This window comes from Dermacentor silvarum, chromosome 1 (assembly GCF_013339745.2).
Source record: "Dermacentor silvarum isolate Dsil-2018 chromosome 1, BIME_Dsil_1.4, whole genome shotgun sequence".
NCBI classification, from domain to species: Eukaryota; Metazoa; Arthropoda; class Arachnida; order Ixodida; family Ixodidae; genus Dermacentor; species Dermacentor silvarum.
In genome coordinates this window covers 251,716,568-251,735,077 of record NC_051154.1, presented here as the reverse complement: position 1 = coordinate 251,735,077, position 18,510 = coordinate 251,716,568, and the positions used below count along the sequence as shown (strand labels likewise).

General features: G+C 44.9%; 1 long non-coding RNA gene across 1 annotated transcript in view; it reads left to right on the top strand.

Moving 5' to 3' along the window:
- Positions 1-17,781, top strand: part of LOC125942132 (uncharacterized) — a 62,197-nt gene extending 44,416 nt beyond the window's left edge. Inside the window, exons 6-7 of the long non-coding RNA XR_007464834.1 lie at positions 7,880-8,025; positions 15,735-17,781. This is a non-coding gene — a long non-coding RNA (uncharacterized LOC125942132). The remainder of the gene's footprint in view (positions 1-7,879; positions 8,026-15,734) is intronic.
- Positions 17,782-18,510: the final 729 nt, after the last annotated feature.

Below are 18,510 nucleotides of genomic sequence, written 5' to 3'. Positions count from 1 at the left end.
TTAAAAAAATATTATCACGCCTAGGCACCAACCTGTGACTCAGCGCTACCGCGCCCGTGTGCAGAGAATTACGGAACGCCAACGAGGAATTTACCGAAGGTCGCAGATGACACGCGAAGTTGCGTAAAATGATCTCTTTTGATGACGGTACGTGGGTCAAAGAATGAACATACCGCTCGAAATAATGCGATAATGAACGCCATCACGCCGACAAACGTACGCAGACGAGATGGATCTGGACGAAAACGGCAGCGGCAGCCGCGGTGGTAGCAAAACAAATGTGAACAACTTGGACAGGCGCGGAAAAAGTTTTCCGGCCGCTTTGGCCTTTGCGCCTGCTTTGGCCTTTCCGCCCGCTTGCCGCTTCCCAAGTGTGAACGTAGGCTTAGTTTGCGCGAGAAACTTCTCTTGTTTGCGATTGCGCCCCTACGGAAGGCTGGTAATTACTGTTGTGTTGTTGAATCCCAAACCAGCAATTACGGAAGGCCGGTAGTTGCTGTTTTGTTGTGGAATCCCAAACCAGCAATGTACACACGAAGGGGTTGATGACAGCAGTGAAATTCCACCGACTCGCAACAGAATGCACGAAACAGACAGCCGACAAGCATGAATTACTGCTGTGCGCAGTACAGCGTAAGTAAACTCTTGTTGCAGGCGCTGACAGTTCTCGTCGGAGTTCACGCGTCCTGAGAAATTGATTATGTGCACTATGCACTGAACAAGACCGGAGTTCATTCCTGCATCACTAGTACACCAATCAGTCGAGATTCTGTGAGGTACAAGGCCGCTTCCTGTTTGCACCGGCGTAAGTGAAGCAGAAATGAGTTGCACGCACTACTTTAAATGCGTACACATGCCATATCTATGCTATGCGGTGAAATATTCTGTACAATTCTGAATATGTTGACTTAAAGGCAAATCACGGCTGCACGCTCGCACACAGCGGAAGACACAGTGGCCTATGCCCTTGCCGCAGGAAATGCAACACTCTCCTTTCAGGAAGCAGGGCGACGAAAGCTTCGAGAAAAAAAAAGCATTACGCGTTTTTGCGCGTATTTAAGTTTGCTAGCGCAAAGACGCAGCGAACAAGCTATTGCTATGGGAGTAGGTATAGCCTGGTCACACGTGCATTTTCACGCGTGTAGCCGTCCTTGACTTTGCCCCGACGAGGATGACGCCATCTACGGTGAACGGAAATTAACAATTACAGTAAAAGCTCAGTAACTCTGATCTCACGGGACCGGAGAAAATGTCCGAGTTAACCGAATTCCGAATGGACCATGAAAACAAAAGGAAAACGTACACGGCACAGACAAACCTTTATTTCTTGAAAAAGTGTGTTATTTTCGTCTGCCTCGCCGTCGGAATTTCTGACAGAAGGATCTTATTTAATCCCATCAGGTGGTGGTGCGCACGTTCACTGTCGCGAGAACAAACGTAGAACTCCTCGAGGACAGCGAGGGCTTCGGCGGCCTCCTGCACGGTGCGGCGACGTCGCGTTGGCGGCTCATCTTGACCGTCATCATCGGAACAGTGATTTTGGTCCTCTTCAAGCACTTCCGATAATATATCATCGTCAGTCAGCGGACCAGCAACGACAACATGATAGTCTATAGCGACGTAGTCTAAAATCTGGACGCCACTAGGAAGGACAGAGTCAAAACGCGTGTCATTCACCTCGTCGTCCACATTTCCAGTGGGCTCGCGGGTGTCCTCTGGAGTGGCCTCTGGAGGAATATCCGAGTCGTCAGGGTGGACAAAGCCGCTGTGCCGGAAAGAATTTGCAATGACCGCGGGCGGCGTTTCGCTCCAGACATGCGCTAAAATGTGAATTGCGGTCAGGAGAGTCAGGTCATATTCTCGCCCTGCTTCCTTGCACAGCAGGATCCGTTCCAGCACATGCTTTCTGTACCTGCTTTTTACGTGCTGAATTATCCCTTGATCCAGCGGTTGCAGAGCAGCCGTCGTGTTTGCAGGTAGAAATACAAGTTCGATGCACTCCAGCCCTGTCACTCTGGTATGAGCGCTGCAGTTGTCAACTAGAAGTAAAACCTTGCGCTTGTTAGCAGAGAAGCGGCGGTCGAGTTGGCGCAGCCAAGCTTGGAAAATATCCGAGGTCATCCAGGCCTTTCTATTGGCGTGATATTGCACAGGAAAGTGGTGAATGTTCTTAAAACACCTTGGGTTACGTGCCTTCCCGATGACTAGCAGTGGCAGGCGCTCGGTGCCCGACATATTTGAAGCGAGAAGCACAGTGACCCTTTCTTTGCTCCTCTTCCTTCCAACACACAGGTCGCCCTTGAACGTGATCGTTTTTTCCGGCAAGGCTTTAAAAAAGAGAGCCGTTTCATCGGCATTGAAGGCGCTGGCAGGTTCATAACGAGCCAGGTACTGGGGAAGCTCAGTTGTCTTCCAGTCAGCAATACGCCGTTCATCCACTGCTGCTTTTTCCCCGCACACGTTTCGAAAGACCAACCCGTGCCTTTCTCTAAAGCGGGCAAACCAGCCTTCAGACGCACTGAAAGATTCGATGTTCATTCTCAGTGCGTACCTTTCAGCTTGCTGACAGATCAAAGGTCCACTCAAGGGAAGCTGGCTGTTCCGCATGTCTGTTATCCACCGCAGCAGTGCGTCTTCCAGCTTCGGGTGTGCTGCCGTCCTTAGTCGTTTTCGTTTTCCGGTGAATTTGCCGCTGTCAAATGCCTCGAAAATTTTTGCTTAGTTCTTCACATAGTCGCTTAAGGTGCTTCTCTTAACATCGTACTTTTTCATTATCTCTTGTCGAGAAACACCTGTGTTCACGTCTTTCAATATCATCACCTTTCTTTCAAGATCATTTGCTGGCTGCTGTGGCCGCTTAACTCCAGTGACAGTCGCCATCGGTATGAAGCGTGACGGCGGCGGCAACGCGCACACACACAGTCGCAACACGCGAAGTCACAACACAAAGAACTACGTCAACCAAGTCACGATACACCAGTAGGCGTAGCGAGCAGCTGTTAGTAGACACTGGATGTGCCGGTGGCCCAAGCGCTTCCACCGGGTGGTGACTAGCGCCACCTAGCCACTTCCCCCTCATTCACTATCATCATGATCATATTCTGCTGCAGTTCGTTTGGTTTCGGTTTCTCCAAAACTCCGGTTCCGCCGTCGGTTATGGCAAGCGGTGCTTGAGCCTCCAAGCCGCCGAGATCGCGCGACTCTGGAGTCGCGCGGAGTTGTCCGAGATAACCGGTGCGCGGCTAAATCCCTCCGAATTAATGAGCATTTGACCCCATTGAAATATACACAGTTTTGCCAGGACCGTGCCGCGAGTCCGAGTTAACCGAATTTCCGAGTTAACGAGGTCCGGATAAACGAGCTTTTACTGTAATGATGTCTTCTCCGATCGCACGAGTATTCTCAATGATGCGTTTTCGAAGACTGGCCATTCAGTGGCGCGATGAGAGACCGTTGCTCCAAACGCCGACTGTACCTGTCGTACTTACTGTATTTACTGAGATTACTTTACTTTTTACTTAATTTCTTCACACGCACACGCGAGGGGGGGGGGTCCCATGTCTTTGATATACATGTATAGGGTCTGCTTAAACTACCGGACATATATTAGCGATCATGTGACGTAAAGGAAAGCAAAAGCTTGCCCCCCCCCCCCCCCCGGTCGGGCCGGTGAACCCCCCCCCCCCCGAAAAAAATTTCTGGCTACGCCCCTGGAAGGTAATAGCCTGATGTACCCTAAACAGCATGGTTTCAGGAAGGGCCTTTCCACGATAACACAGCTATTGGAAACTTCTCATGACTTCGCAGAGATAATCAATTCCAGACTTCAAGGAGATGCCATTTTCGTAGATCTCTCCAAAGCCTTCCATCGCATACCTGACTGTGAACCGATTAAAAAACTTATTGGTGTTGAATGTAACACTGTTGCATGGATCGTGTCCTATCTCTACCTCAGATCACAATATGTATCGGTAAACAATGCTGAGTCTGAGAGCCTTGAGGTTTTTTTTCTGGTGTGCCACAGGGGTTCATGGTGAGGCTGTTGCTCTTTCTTGTGTACATCAACGACATCCCATCATCTGTTGAGCCTAATGTAACAGTACATATTTTCGCAGATGATTGTGTTGTCTACACAACTGTTCAGTCGCTGGACAATCAAATTAAACTAAAGACCTCACTAAAGAGCATTGAAAATTGGCGTGAAAGATGGGGAATGAAGTTGAACATCAGTAAAACAGCGTGTATCACTTTTACACATAAAAACGTACTTGACATGTTCACTTGCAATATAAAGGGTACAGCAGTAATAAGATCAGATATTGTAAAATATTTGGGTGTAACATTCTCGAGCTTGCTCAAATGGGACATTCGCATTGATAACATTTGTGCAAAGGCATTCAGGCAACTCAATTTCTTGTGTCGGAAATTGGCTACAGCACCATCCAACGTTGCGTATAAAACCCTCGCTTAGCCGATACTTGAGTATGCCAGTAGTATTGTATGGTGCCCGCACCAGTCTTATCTCATTGATAAACTACATAGAATACAGCGCATGACACTCCGTTTTATTTATTGCAGATACTCATCGTATGACAGCATCACTGCTTTACGTGAAAGAGCAAACATCCCGACTCTAATATCAGGACGGTGTATCACTGCCATGAAGTTTCTTTTCCTTCTTTATCCCAGGGGCGTGAACATAGACAAAACAAGCAAAGTACATCAGGCCACCTTTTCAACATTCCAAAAGAAGAAATCATGATAGCTGCATAAGACATTTTCTGCGTGCTGCAACATATTTAAATATTGATTTTTTCCCTCTGCAATTGAAGCTTGGAACCACTTGCCAGAAGAAATTGCGCATGTTGACTCTATCGAACATCTTGAAACCAAAATACGTGCACTTTTCTATGAGTAGGTCTGCTTGTGATTGTTTAGTGCTCTGCTCCAACGTTGTGCTGCACAACTATGTTCCGATTGTTTCATCACCATGTCTGCACTTTTTGCAGCTCTACCCTTGCCTGTGTCATTTGCCTTGCGCTGTTTTCTTTGATCTGTTTGCATCTTATTTATTTGCATTGTAAAAATTACCGCATTTTATTGCTTTCTCCTGTTATGACTCTTAAGATTTTGTTTTGTTTTGCTTGTGACCCACTCCTGTATGAGCCTGTAAAGGCTTACAGTATTGCTAAATAAATAAATGAATAAATGTGTGTGCCTATGATCACATATTACAGTGCAGTCCACTTATAACGATATCGAGAAAAACGAGAAATCCGATCGTTATAACCGATCATCGCTATATCTCTACTGCCAAAAAAAAAATGCCGAATATACCTTTGCAGTCCCGAAACCGAAACTGCCACTTGCGATAAAAAAATCGACATTGTATAAAGTAGGCCGTGAAAAATAAAACTTTTATTTATACCTCTAAATAGCATCTCAATCTTTAGGCACACTGAAATAGAAATCTGCACATGCTTTCGCGGAAGTTTCGGGTTCACAACCGCTGTGTGCATCGCGTCCATCTGCTGCATGAACAATCGCGGCTATAATTTAGCATGCATGAATTCAATGAGCGACTCGATCAACGACATTGCACTTTGGTTGAACCTCGGGGTCGGTGTCAAAGACGCGCCATTGTCAATCACTGCTGCTGCTGTCGTCGCCTCCGTCGCACACCGCCGCCGTCTGTCGCAGCTACGATCGCCCCGTCGGAGTTCTCTTTGCAGAACGAGACACCACTCTTTGCACTCAGAAGCTCCTCTATCGAAGCACCACCTATTTCATCGTCAGTAGCGACGTGCTCCCAGAGTTCGGACACCACAGTGTTGGTTTCGCCCATGGGGGTTTCGTCGTGGCGCTCCCGGTTTTCATAATCATCAATATTATCCACTGCGTGAGCTCGTACTTCCAGTCTTCCAAATTTGCAGCTTCGTCTCGAGAGACGTAGCTTTGCACTTTGTCGGCGCACCTCCCGCTGCTTCCGCAGTGCATTTTCGCGCTCGCTGAGAGAGGGAGATTGTAAAGGGGCGTAGGCCGTGCAGGCGCCGCTTGCTTATCGCTTTCTCCCCCCTCTTGCAAAATCAGTTTCATCTCAAGGGACGCACCTGCCGCTGCTTCCATTGAGAGAGAACGCGGCAGGGAGCGCAGGTGCCCCTCGCCAGAGGAGGCGTTGCCTTCGCTCATCGCCTTTCTTCCGCCCTCTCCTTGCGCGACCGCCGATGACGCGGGGGCGAAGCAGTTGGCGCCATCTTGTGCATGCTCCACCAAGTTGCGATGCTCTCCGTGGCTTTCGCAATCGGCGCACGGGCGGGATGCGCTGCGGGGTAATGGCGGCAGATACGAACTCGAGTAGGCTAACTTTTCGCCCTATCTCGGTTAAGGTAAACGTAGGAACGCAATTTTCACGATTATTCTGCATGAAAAACACTGCCCAGAAGCAAAATTTCAATCGTTATATCTGATATGCGGTGGATAACATATCGTTATATATGGGTTTTTTTCTCATAGCCCTAATGCATAAGTTGATACTCTTAGCTGGACTCATCGTTATAACCGATATATCATTATATGTGGTATCGTTATATCTGGACTGCACTGTACTTGATGCCTGCACTTGAAAGGATGTTGCACATCACGTTGGCTAACACAGAACTAGGTCTGGTATAGACATTACAAATCCCAAGTTGCTGCCTAGCTCCATTGGTAGAGCATCGCAAGTGTCATGCGGTAGTTGTGGGTTCAACACTTACCAGTGGCAAGTTGTCTTTTCCTCCACTTTCATTTCACTTTTTCTTATTAATTGTACATTTCACCTGAAAAACATTTCATTTCTCCCGTGCTTTGCTTGACTTCACTATCTGTTAGTATCATATGGTTTTTACTGAACAAAATCAACTCCCCCATTTCTTTCCAAGAGCCCCACTGTATAGATTGCTCTTTTCACAGAAAGAGAATTTTTGTTCTCAATGACAGTAGTACAGTCAAGCAGCTTTTATAATTCCTAAGTGAGATGGCCAACGTTTTTAAGCAGTGCTTGCACATGCACTAAAACAAACTTATACCCCAGCAGCTCTAGCAGTGCATGACAAGGTTGCCTGTAATAGCTGTTTCCCAAACATTGCTGTGGTGCTTCCTAACCATTCATTGAGACATTTCCCTATATGCAAGCCTGCTGAATACAACGGCATACTTGTACCGAGCAAAAATACCCAACCGTCTACCTTCCCACTCCTTTTACTAAAAACATTAGCACATTTTATTCAACTTGCTGCACAATTCTAATCAGAAATTTTTCAAGATGTATGCGACACATTTCAAATACCATTACATTCATCGTTGCTTTTGCTGTTGATGCACAATCTTGGCGCCTTAAAGGGTTAATGTCTCAAGCGCCTGGCTTCTTGACACACGAAGCACCTCGTAATGACATCACTAGGCTTTGTAGCTCCTAGCTGTTTGCCAGTCATGTGTTGGCACTTTGAGCTGAGAGGAAATCAAGCTCATTGTTCTTGCACCCCAAGTTTAGCCCAGTCGAACTTGGTGAAGCGACGTATATATTCTTGACTAATTTTTAAACTCCATCAAAATCTGTTCACACTAAAAAGTCAGGTGCCGCACTTTTACAATGGATAGAATGGCCCGAAGTGGAAGCATGGTGGTACAGCTTTGCTCTTTGCTCGAGCAAAGTCTCATTAGAGCTATAACCAAGTTTAAGCATGCTTACTGCATCAACTAATGCAGCTTTTACTAGGAAAGACATGACAGGGCACTGAGTGCAAGCATAACACAAAAAAGAACTGCTGCATCAGCTGGTTTGCGTAAAATCATGCCACTGTGGACTGGAGACAGTGGCTTGATAAAGAATTACATGTAGGTGGAGCGAAAACAGCGGTCGAGGCAGTCCCGGTGTTCTCAAGTTAAGGAGACGGAGAGCTGAACCCGGTTGGACCATCTGGGGTGGTGCGCCCCATACTATGGTGGAGCGCAGCTGTCAGCACAGGGACATCACTCACACCACAGGTCAGCTCAAATGAGTGCGAACATCAAATGCACGTACATTCGACGTTACTTTACTATAGCGGCGCCATGCACTCGTTGCTAGGAAGCAGCAATAGCCATTCGTCTTGACATAATACCTGCATACTTTCTTCAATGCAGTACCACATCCTGCACTAGAAAGGCTGTTTGCATAACGTGCACTATACTTCTCTATTCAGGCTCTGAACAGTTATAGTAAGCTGGAAGCAGACACAATTGTTTGGTACAAGGATCATAAAACTTGTCGTAACCTCACCGTAAAACTCGTGATCGCTGAAACACATTAAGAAGTGATGCTGATGCTTGAGATTCAAACGATACGCACACTCATGAAGGCTAGCACACAAGTTGATTGGGTTGGTTTGCAATGTTTGCCTGAATCTTTCTTGTACCCGAACAATACGAGTTTTACCGCCGGGTTTAGCATTTTTCTTTCCTGTAAATGTGGCATTACTACTCGTCAGTTCTGCAAGAAGCAGTGTCGAAGCAAAAATTCTGCGAACGCTCTGCCAGCATTGCATCCAACGTTCACTTACCTACGTACATGGTGCCGCGTCAACGCCCATAGTACATTTCGTGTCCTCTGGATCAGTCGTTGTCCGCGGCTCTTCAACGCACACTCCTGCTAAGCTCTTTTTCTATGAGAAGGTCACGCTGAAGTTGTATGTGAGGTGTAAACGCGAATGTACAAGCTCACTTTACAGAAGCATACTAGAACGTTCGAAAAAGTCGCACATAGTGCGTAGATTATGGCTGATGATTGCAGCTCCACGCTTCACAACATAGCTACCCTTCATGCTGTAAAGGCTACCGTCAAATTAAACCTACACGGCACTATCATTGACCTCAGAAAAGCACCTCTGTGAAGATGCGAGCTCAGCATGAAGTTTCATTGCCTCTCTGTACAAAATTCAACGTCTTAATGCATGAAATTTGACCAAACCATGCGATCTCATTACAACTCCATAAAGCTTCACAGCACTACACGAACATTGCGGTAAAACTCGTGGCAGAAGTAGGACATCATGAAATCAAATGTATGCGTGCACAGTGAGCTTGTGCATAAGGTGATGTAACCATTTGCCACCGCTCCGCACGAGATTCAGTCTCAGAGCGTGAAATTTGGCCGTATTGTGCGATGTTACAAATTTGTCAAACTTCACTGCATTGCACAAGCAATGCGGTAAAGCCTGTAGCAGAAGTAAGACATCGTGAAAACAAACGAATGCACACATAGTATGTTTGTGTATATGGTGTATGTAACTATTTGCTATGGCTCCGCAGAAGATTCAGTGTCAGGGCATGAAATTAGGCCGTAACGTGCAACGTCATTACTAATTTGTCAAACTTCACCTTGCTGCACAAGTGTTGCGTTAAAGCCCGAGGCAGAAGTGAGGTTGCATGAAATCACGTGAATGCACAGAAGGCACTCTTGTGCGTGACGTGGAATTAAAACATTCACTGCCGCTCTGCACAAGTATGCATCTCAATGCATCTGTTCGATCGAGCAGACCAGGTGATGTCGCTACAACCCCATAAAGCTTCACATCACTACGCAAGCATTGTCTTAAAACTCGCAGCAGAAGTAGCTAAGGTTTCACGAAATTTACTGAATGCATCGACAGCGCTGAAGCGCCTGTCGGTGAATGCAAACATTCTGTCTTCATTTGCACAATAGTCTTTGCATAGCTGTTTGAAACGAAGGAAGCGCAGTGCAGTGCGATTAGCTATATCAACGTTTGCACACTTCATGGCAATAGTTAAGGATTCTAAAGCCAGTGTGCAGTAGTTAAAATACAAAAAATAGTGAATCAATGAAAAATGCTTTTGATCATGCGATGAATAAAAACATTCCATGCCTTTTTGCACATAAGTCACAGCATGGTGTGAAAAAAAAAGAAAAAACTGGAAATTTCAAGGAACCCCTAGTAGATATATGCAACTTGTAGTTATTAGTATTATGCCAAAGACAGCATCAGCTGTTAAAATTAAGACCTATCGCTCAACTCGTTACGGTCTGTCGCTCCCTTGTTCCCGAAGTACTGCAAGCTCTCTCTGCTGCAGCCTTCTTGGCGCAATGCTCCTCTGTCACTTCGTCAGAGCCATTGCGGAGAAAAAAACAAGACACAAGTTTTATACCATCACCACTATATGGGTGTCCCCAATGCTGCGTACAGATCATCTGGGCCCCTGGTCATTCGGGTCTGGCTGGAAACGAAGCTGCCCACGATGCCGCCCGAGCTCTCGCACACCAGGCGCATCATCCGTCTCCTGCGTCTTCCAGTCCTGATGAGCCCTTAGTTCTGCACCGCGGACACGCACGCGACCGCATGGTCACATTCAGAGAAATCCTCCTCCACTACTGCAGAGAGCGATTACGCTACCCACCAGCACACAAAACACTGAATAAATCACAATCCACCACTTGGCGACTACTTCAGATGCGAACTTTCCCAAACCCCGTGCTATACCAGCGAATTTACCCCGATGCATACTCCCCACTCTGCAAAGCTTGCGAGGCCCGCGCTGACCTCGATCACACATCTGGGCATGCCCGAAAGCTACACCCACCAACACTCACCGCACTAACACTACACACATCATAACTACGGCTGAGCAGTGGGAGACTTTGCTGCTCAGCTTGGACCCAGAAGAGCAGCTCTGGGCTGTCCGGATGGCCGAAGACGCCGCCAGAAAACAAGGGCTGGCCGCCGTCTGAGGAAGGGGAGGCCTGGGGGTTAGTCTCCCAACCCCCGCCGCCCCCAGACCCCATCATGGACAAAATAAAGTTTTATCTCTCTCTCCCCAATGCTTGACACGACATCAAGCAAGCTCCACCTCTCCAACTATTCCCTGCATCCAAGCAGTCGGTTTGTACATTTCTTGCTTATGATAAAAGCAGCGAAGTTATGCGCAATGTATGACTAAAATTTCCCTCTCCTCGTTCTTCTTGTTTTAGCACAGAGTGCTCCAAGCTGGCGTGACCAGCTTACTTGGTTCCGAAACTTTTCTTCAGCTGCTGCCGTCGTTGTTCCTCCTCTTCCATCAGAGATGGGACGCCATAGACGTTTGCACTTGGAGATATGACTTTATGTACACGGTATATACATTGACAGCTATTTACAGTGAGTCTGACCTAATACTCGACATAGCCGATAGTGCATAACACTGCTCGTACGTCCAGACCCTTTGTTTACACTGAAACCGGCGCCTTAACTCAGCAGAGCTGGCAGTGCAGAGCACCTTTCCTGCGTCCAGAACACTTGTGAGGGTTCGGGAGCCAGGTTTTCATCCTTCTCTTGCTCCTCCCAAATCCCCTCACGGTAAATCACGACACCAGTGTGACCTGATTGGGTCAACTGGGCTGTCACTCACTTGTCACTAGTTCTCTCACTCTCTGCCTGCGTGTCTCGGAACATTTGGAGAGATGGAGGGAGAGTAAGAAAAAGAATAAACAAATAACGCACGAACACTTCCACTATGCGACATGTTACGTTTCCCCGAGAACCCTGTCGGTGAAAGAAACACCCGAGTCACTCCGTTCTTGTTCCTTAATTGGAAATTACACACTGCGGGCAGTAAAGGGCACCGCACCGAAGCGCGCCCATCGATGCACATTGCCGTTCTGTGCATGGTCCGTCTCCGGCTAATGATTGAGGGCTAATTAATGAGGGCTCGCTCATACTTGTCTTCCTATTTGTGTGGTATGCCTCACTGATTTCTCTAGTCAATTTTTCGCTATGGATAAAAACAGATGAACGATCTTAATCCTACATGAAGCCCTATACTGGCAATGCATGGCCAAGTTGGACGAGCATGCTGGTCTTTCGAGTGAAATATGGTGATCCCTTAGGCACATGTTGAGACACCGGCCAGTTTGCCCTACGTAAGTTTGACCACATGTGAAAGGAATACAGTACACTGCATGTGACACTCACTGGACAATTTTGTTGGTATCTTTCACGTAGCAAGCCTCCCTTGCCTGCTTGCCTTTCTCAATTCACTTGTAGACTACCATGCATATCGTGCCTACTTTATTTTTCACTAGAAATACATGTGCATAGCAGTCTATGAGTGAACTAAGAAAGGCACCCTGGCTAGGGAGGCTTGCTTTAATAAAGATACTGCTAAATTTGTCCTGTGTCTGTCAGGGGTAGTGTAGTCTATTCCTGGGATCATGTGTATAATTGGTCAAATGTACATGGGCAGACTGGCTGGTACCTCAACACGAACCTAGGAGAACACCATAATTTACTCAAGCGACCAGTATGTTTGTCCCACTTCACAATGCATAGACGGGACTGGGGCTGTGCACTTGATTTACATTGTTCATCTGTTTTGTTCACCTACGGCAACCAACTGACCAACAAAATCGGTGAGGAATACCACATAAAAAAAATGGGCCACAACCTGTTTACTAAATTCTCCGCAACCTCCTGTAATAAAAAATTTGTTTGTTTCGACCAGTTTCAGGCACCTTATTTCTTTTCAAATCTTCTGCCTGAACTATAGAACTTTAATGCAACAAACTTTCAAGTTTCCTTAATTCCTGAGCATAATTTTTATTTTCTGTTTTTCACATGTGTTGCATGAAGGACCCTTTTGAATTAAAATTGACAAAAATTTTTTTTTATTTGCGAATCGAAATACTCTGCATTAAGCCCAGGATAGACACCGATGTACAGTCTCAAGTAATGTATAGACATCAAGTATAGACATCAATGTATAGACATGAAGTAAAAGTTTTGAGACCACGGCATCAGCAAAAAATTTCAATATATTCAAGCACAGCTCCACGGCCTCGAATTGGCTTAGTATGTTGCATTGGTCAAACACGTGCACGTAGGCGTGCGCTCTTGATTTCAGCCGGAATGCCCAGGCTGCGAAGAAAAAATTTAATCGTGGCACCTTTGGTCCAGAAATTTTCGCTCCCGACTACATACACTGATCCTAGATTAGAAATCGGTGATTGTTTTGATAATTAAAAAAGCACAAATATATTCTGTCCATTGTATCTGACAGTGACGCTGCGACTATGTTCCAAATACCACAAGTTGGCAGTTATCTAAGATATTCTGTGAGAACAACCATAAAATGGTCAGGTTGGTCCCCATGCAATAGATACATAGATCGTTATCCAGATTGCCCAAAATCACAAGCTCTACGTGAGAAACTGAATACTGGCATGTTAAATACTTTACAGAGGCTGAGATCAGAGAGGTATTACATAACCTTAATGACCGCTCAGCCTCCGGGCCGGATGGTATTTCCAACCGCCTCCTTCGCAACCTGGATGATGAGTCGATCACGAAGTTGAAGGAAGAAATCAACAGGATATGGGAATCGGGCACGGTTCCCGCGTCCTGGAAGACTGCTTCGGTGGTCCTCATGCCTAAGCCAAGGAAACCTCTAGCTCCGGAAAACCTGCGCCCGATCTCGCTCACCTCTTGTGCGGTTAAGGTTGCAGAACATGCTATTCACAATAGGATTTCAAAGTATATCGAGTGCCGGGAAATATTTCCTTACAATATGGGTAGGCTTCAGACCCGCACTCTCCACACAAAATGTGATGCTTCTCATCAAATGCCAAATTATTGACCGCAGGACTAGAGATATTAGGGGAATACTTGCCCTGGATCTGGCTAAAGCATTTGACAATATCTCACATAGATTCATACTTGAGGCAGTCTTGGAGCTAAATTTGGGACGGAGATTCCACACATATGTTAAATTGTTTTTAATTAAGGGGAGAGGCGGGTCAAAAAACGGCGATTTTCATTAAAGAAATAGGTTTTGTGTTTTTAGTTGTTTCAGCAACATTGATCTCTCCTATTCACATATAAAGAAACCAGAGCCAGAAATGATCGGGAAAAGTATAATAAACTCGGTTAAAGCACTCGAGGTGGGAAGAAAAGGCACAGATATGACACATTTTCAAGCGCGCGATGCGTCAAACCGCGGTGTCGCACGCCATTGGGCTCGCGCAAGGTGGTAGGCCTAAGCTTTTTTTCTCCGAGGTTAGCTTTGCCGCATCACAATCTCCCCGGGAAGTAATAATAATAATTAACAGAAGTAAATAACTTTTATAACTTTCAATCGCATTTTTCTCAACTTCATATTTTGAGCAAAACAAGGCGTTTGTGCACAACATTTTATGTACTTATTGTGGTCCAATCAAGACCACATTTGATGGGCGTAATTTTTAGGATATGTGGAATGCACTTATCTAGGATTTAATGCAATCACTTCATTTTTTTAAGGATGAAAATTTTTAATGTACTCGGGCACCAGCCACTGAATATGAAGCACCAGATACGAAATTTTCTTAAAATGTTTCCTGTAAAGGGAATCACATTATCTTGCTTATTAGCACTCAGTGGAGTGTTAGGGTTAAGAAAAATAATTTTGCACTGCTCTTTCATGCTAACTACTAAGTCCAGCAGCTGCACAAACATTCACTGCTGCTCACTTATACATGGCAGTTAGGACATGAAAACATCGAGATATCCTAAAACTAAAAGTATATTTCGAATGAAGAGATCAAGCTCTATAGGTGGTAGAATTTTCATTCGTCCAGCATCATTATTTAAAAAGAAATGTTTCTGAGGAGCATCTCCCCTTAAGGATAGAGTTGCTACCATCAAAATTGGGCAAATTAAATCTGATGAGCTTGAATTGGGGGCAAGAGGGACCCCGCAAGGGGGAGTAATCTCCCCTCTCTTATTTAATATTGCCATGAGGGGAGTCTCAGAGCACCTATCCTCTGTGCAAAACATTGGCCATGCTATATACGCAGACGACATCACGATTTGGTGTCCAGGTGAATCAGACGCGGACGTTGAACAGGCACTACAGGAAGCACTAAATGTAACGGAAGAATTCTTAACTGACACAGGGCTCAGCCTCTCACCTACCAAGTCTGAGTTATTGCTGTACAGGCCGTTGAGACAGGGCGTTAGGGGTTTGGTTCCGATGGAACAGATACCTATTGCCTTGAGGACCACGGTCTTCCTGCCCCTACGTGGACGCGGCCAACGACTACTACGGACTTCCCACAGGGGGTCCCCACGTAGTTCCTCAGGACCAAATAAAGTTCATGTCTGTCTGTCTGTCATGTTAAACATAGTACATACCAACTGTGGCCACTGGCGGATGTAATATTCATTTTTTCGCCCACTGAGCAATAGAAGCCAGTAGGTCATTCTCTTCCAAAAATCTGTTTGCTATGCATAGTGTGAGGTCTCTATAGGAGTCTTAGTTCATGACTGTTCCTACTTGCTTATGCTATAAATGGGATTGTGTTGTCATTGCAAGATGACATTAATGTGTGGCTGGACTGCTGTCTTTTGGAGATACTTTTTTGTCACCACTAGCAATGACGTTCTAGTGGCAGGTGCATTGGCCCAGTGCTAGTGTCACAAAATCTTGGGAAAGTGAAAATATTCTCAAACGTGACTGTTTGAGAACTGCCCCTTTTTGCTGCAGATCGGTCAGGGAGGCGTTCTGCCACTTTGTTGTTATAATTTTTTTTGAAATACTTAAATGAAACTTAGCATAGTGCTACAACTATATACATATAAATATAGCATGCGTATAGATGTATATATTTGTGACATGCTTGTGCCTGCCTATGCATTATGGCTGAATGTTCATTACACCTTTTTAAAAATATTTTAAATTGTATTTTGCAGGCTTTACCATTGCCGAGTGCCGGGCGGAACCAACGAGGCTAAAAACTCGGATTTCCTCACTGCTTTCCCGGGAAGTGAAGTAGCGGGCGATCATGTAAGAATGAACTTGCAACATGTGAGCTGAAGCCAAAGCTCCATACAGGTCATGCTGGTGGTGGAAGCTGGAATGCTGAGGCAAACCACAATATTTATTTGTTTACTTATTCATTTATTTATAGCATTTATTTATTTACACCTTACTAAAACCTTACAGGCCTCCAGGAAGGAATTAGGTAAAATGAGCAAGTATTAATACATCAAAGTAAACATGTTATACAAAAAAGCAAGAAAAGGCATCATTCGCATAGCATGATGAAACATTTTTTATTTAGGCAACTAGTTGACTTTTTATACATTTAAAAAAAGCAAAATTTCAGGAATTGAAGCTCTAAAGTTAAAAACTCGCTTATAAATAAAAAAGAACTATATCACAGTTCTGTTAGTTGCGCTTAATCCATAACTAAATTTGGAAAAATTTGAGTATCATACGCTGCTCTAAAAATACAATCACTAATTTGTGAGTAGGACGTGCAAAACGCTTATAAACATTGGAACAATTTTATGTAAGCTGTACATTCATATATCAAATGTCTTGACTTTAGACATAGCTGGTCCAGTCTGCAGAAATGTGATATGCGTTTTTGGTGCAGAATTGTTGATTAATAAAGTTCATGCCTTTTTTTTTATCTGTCTGTTTTCAATAACTTTTACTCCTAGGCTCTAAATCGAAATTCTTCCTACAACCACTAGAACTTAACTTTCTCAAATGCTACAGATTTAATTCAAGTTAGCCCTGTGGTTGTCTCAAAACCATTTCTTCATTTTAAATGTATTTGATGATGGAAATCGGAGTTGGTCCTCAGCTAAAGCTCAAGTCCGATTTGCAGAATTAACATAATTGTCAATCATTTGTTCTTTTTTTTTCGTGAGTTACAGTTCTAAACTGAATAAGTTTTTTTTTCTTAGAATTCTGCAATTTTCATCAATTCCTAATAAAAATTCATGGCCTAAATGTAAGAAAACAATTTAAAAATTTTGTCAGCGTAACAGATGTCATCAAATTCAGTCCTGTGGTTGCCGAGAACAATTTCACTATTCACATGTATAGGAGCTCCTGATCTAAATCGTTTTCTTAAGTATTGTGTGCGAAAACGATTTAGATCAGGAGCTCCTATACATGTCAGCAGTGAAATTGTTTTTCTCGGCAACCACGGGACTGAATTTGATAACGTTTTCTTAAGTATTGTGTGCAAATTAATCCGGAGCCCTCCACTACGGCGTGCCTCATAATCAGAACTGGTTTTGGCACGTAAAAAGCCCAGAAAGAAGTGAGTATTGTGTGTCTTGGTCTGGTTTGTATTTCCCACCATAATTTTTGAATACTGGGTCCGATCTCAAAATGATTTCCCTTAGAACAAAATTCAAGCTTTTTAAGCTTTGTAGAATATATGGCGTACTTCTCTACGAGTACCACTATTTGCCTCATTTTTACAAGGAATGCCAGTGTTCTTTTTATTAAACATAGGCCAAAATGCGGTGTTTTTGTAAGTTTAGTATGGTTTTGTGGGGCTGGAGACATAACATTGCAGTGCACATATATTTGTGCACATTCATATGAATTTATTTTCGGGCTTTAGTATTCAACCGTTGAATGTGCACTGCTGGAATAGCAGGTCCTTCTGCAGTTTTCATGCGAAGCTTTATTGTTAAGACAAGAAAGCCTGTTTTTGTCAGTTGTCAACTCCAGTCAAGTCTGCCACTGATATTTTTTCCTCATGTTTCGTACGTTAGCACCACCAGCTTGACCCGAGAAGCACATTAGCAGCTACAGTTTGTGTGTTGCAAGTTCTAGTGTGAAACATGTATGCCGACTTTTATAGTCTGAAACGTGTACGGTATGTAACAAGTATGAAGCTTGTATCTAGTCTGAAGTTCAATAAACATTGAAAACAGATCACTTTGTGGTTGTAGTGCTATATTTTTGCCACTGCATTTACTGTAATCCTGAATGCCTACAGTACAGTTCTCTGGAAGCTCAGTAAAGTACCTTATTTACTTGTGTAATAGATGCACCTTCAAATTGGTCACGAAAAATCTGATTTTTTTTTCCTCGCATAATGAACGAACCCACAAGTTTGCTACTGTGCGGTCCCACGATCGAACGGTCGTGCTATTGTTTTTTGAAGAGACTAGGATCTTTTACTGTCGCACATGTGTTTAAAGCAAGCGCATTGAATCTCGATGCACGTCCATGGCAAAGTCATGACGAGAGAACACTGGCGGGAAGCATGCGGTAAGAAAAGGCTGCACTTTCATCACAGTCGCTTGGGAGGCTTGGGATCTGATGGAAGCAGCGATTGCGATAACGCTCAGCCTGCTCTCTGCATGCTTGCCGCCAGTGCCGGCGCAAGGGCACCGCGCAGGCTCGAGGGAGAGAGAAAAATGGTAACTGGCTCTCCGCAGAAGTACTTAACGCAGTTTACGGACGCTACTCTGACTTAAAAGGAGAGCGTGCGCGCGCGATGCACGGCGCGGCGCTTGAGAGCGTCCAAGTGAAGAGGGGGGGGAGGCCGGCACATGGTTTGCGTAGTCCGCTGCTCTACCATGCTGATGAGCAAGACAGTCGAGCAAAGAGACGCACAGAACGTGCTTGTCAAAACAGTTGCCGAAGAGCAGCGCTTCATTGTGATGTTAGCGATAATAGCAGACGTCCGGATGTGGCTTCAAGGACGAACTG